Source organism: Otolemur garnettii, unplaced genomic scaffold (genome assembly GCF_000181295.1).
Source record: "Otolemur garnettii isolate 467f Iridium unplaced genomic scaffold, OtoGar3 scaffold00067, whole genome shotgun sequence".
Taxonomy (NCBI): Eukaryota; Metazoa; Chordata; class Mammalia; order Primates; family Galagidae; genus Otolemur; species Otolemur garnettii.
The window spans coordinates 3,857,178-3,859,716 of NW_003852462.1; the positions used below are offsets into that span (position 1 = coordinate 3,857,178).

At 53.0% G+C, this 2,539-nt stretch overlaps 1 protein-coding gene across 1 annotated transcript in view; it reads right to left on the reverse strand.

Annotated features, from left to right (window-relative positions):
* GPR153 (G protein-coupled receptor 153) overlaps positions 1-2,539 on the reverse strand; it is a 12,458-nt gene that overhangs the window by 7,928 nt on the left and 1,991 nt on the right. The window lies entirely within an intron of this gene.

Below are 2,539 nucleotides of genomic sequence, written 5' to 3' on the forward strand. Positions count from 1 at the left end.
GAACCCACCACCTTAGGTGTATGTGGCTGGCGCCTTAGCCACTTGAGCCACAGGCACCAGCCATAAATTTCTGTTCTAAATCACCCAGTCTCAGGTATTCTGTTACAGCAACACAAATGACTAAGACAAGGGGGGGTCCCCCTAGGCTGTTATACCCTGCTCTCTACACTTTGGGGCCTTTCATCCCTGTCCCTGGCTTCTAGAGGACTGTATACAGGGGTGTCCAATAAGTGCATTTTCCCTCACTTCTGCCTTCCAGGTCATCTCCATCTTCAGGGAACTAGCCAGACTGGCCCCAGATGGCACTCTGGCCCCATCCCAGAACAAGTCCTCTTACCGTCAAATGTTCCTAAATCCTCCCAACAGCCCAAGCCAGCCCCCCACCCCTCAGTGGGCATCTTGGGAACTGGCTTTAATTCAGTCCACTTTACTTTAGCCAAAGGAGGCTGTGCCTCAGAGGATTATGTCTCCTGAACTTCCCTGCTCCTCTCCTGGCCCCCAGCTGATCTATGAGATGGTGGGAACTGATCATCACATTCGTTCCCACCCTGGGAGTGGGCAGTGTGTTTTGTCAGCCCCCAGCTGTCCATCCACAGCTAGGACCCCAGGCTGGGATTTAAGTTCCAGCATAGTAGCTGTGTGGCTCAGAGAAGGTCCTTGCACCTTGTTCTTCTCTAAAGGGGACTGTCATGTTTCCTCCAGGGGACACTAGAGTGGACAGATGCTACACCTCCAAAGCTCTAGGCCCAGGTCTCACACACCCCATAGTCTGGGGTATTCTGGGGTGGTGGTTAGTACCAGGTCCTGGGCAACTTGAGCAGCATGGGCCTGGAGACAGCCCAGAGCCCACACCTTGACCCTGAGGAGGAACTGCTGACTGCCTTTGTGTATGATCCAAAGACAAAGATGTTGTGTAGGAAGCAGGTGTCGAGGTGCGCCATGCTGCCAGAGGGCTGGGCAGTGAGTGCCTCCCTCCCCCTTCCCAGCCTGACTTCCCTCTGCTAACACATACTTGGCCCTCCTCACCCAAGGGCCTGTGTGATCTCATTTGCTGTGTTCTCATGCCCCAGTATTTATGGGCATTTACTGTACCAGACACAACCATGGGATCCCCCAAGGAGGAATTATCTGTAGGCCGGGATGGAGATGCCCTGATAGCCACCAGAGCCAAGGGGATACCCCCTTGCTTGTCTTGTCCAGAATTCTTTTGCAGAATTTTGTCTGTAGCCCAGCTCCCCCTGGACATTCAGGGCCCCCTACGGGAAGTCTGTCATTCACCTTTGTACCACTGCTCTGAACCTGCCCAGACCTCTGACCTGAGACAGAGTCTAGTTTGGGCAACTAGGGCCCCTTGGTTGTCTCTGGCTGGGGTACTGCTGCAATCAGATAAATTCCTTCCCAAACATTTATTAGGTTTCTGCTTATAGAGTAGGCTTCCTCTTCCCCGTCCCAGCCCCAGTGTGGGAGGTGGGATGGTCCCGTTGAACTGTCCAACAGCAAATTCTTCTGACCCCAGTGGAGAGGCCCCATAGCATGGGAGAAAGAGTATGGACCCAACTGATGCTGTTGGACTCTGAACCCAGCTCCCCAGCTAGTTGACTCCTCTGTGCCTCAGTTTTCTCATCTGTAAACTGGACATGATGATACCTACCTTGAAAAGTGTTGTGGATGGTTAATGAGCTATGCCTGGGAAAGTACTTAGAATGGAGCCAGGCATGCAGTAAGTGCTCAATAAATGCTTGCCATCTCAATGTCTATCTTAAAGCCCTCTCAGCACACTGGAGCTATGTTGTCTCTTAAGGACCAAGGCACTGAGGGTGGCGGTGTGGGTTAGCCTCAGACCCACAAGTAGATAGTCACTGGGACCCGCACTTGAGACAGACTAGGCTGAGGAATGAGGAAGCCACAGGGCTACCTCTAGCCTTTAGAGTGCCTGGCAGCCTTCAGGGGGTTCAGAGCAGAGTGTAAGTGCTGTGGGCTGAGGTGTAGACACCAGTGGTCTTTACATTATCAGACAGGAAACTGGACTCAGCATGCACCTGATGGCCATCAGATTGGGAGGGCGCCTCTCAAGTGCCCAACGGACACTCAGACTCCTGTGACCTCGGCCCCATCCAGCCCACCCTGCCCGTGAGACGGTTACTGGTGTGGGGTGGTGAAAGGGTTCCATAAGCTGCCATCAGTACACCCCATCACAGTGCCAGTTTTCCCCAGTATCCAGCTTAACAGTGCCTTGCTGCGGCAAAGGGCTCTTGGGTCTGTGGGCAGAGACATGTTCCCCATGGGTAAGGGAGGAAGCATCCGCCTGGAAATTGGCACGCTCTTCCCAATGAATATCCCCAGCAATTTCGTGTGATGGATACCAGTGTCATCCTCATTTTAAAGATGATCTGGCAGAGGCAGAAAGAGGTGTATTAAACCACTTGCCCAAGCCAGTGTGTGCCTAAGCCAGGATCCAAAGAACTTGCCTCACATCAAAGACCTAGACTTTCTTTTTTTTTGAGACAGAGCCTCAAGCTGTCCCCCTGGGTAGAGTGCC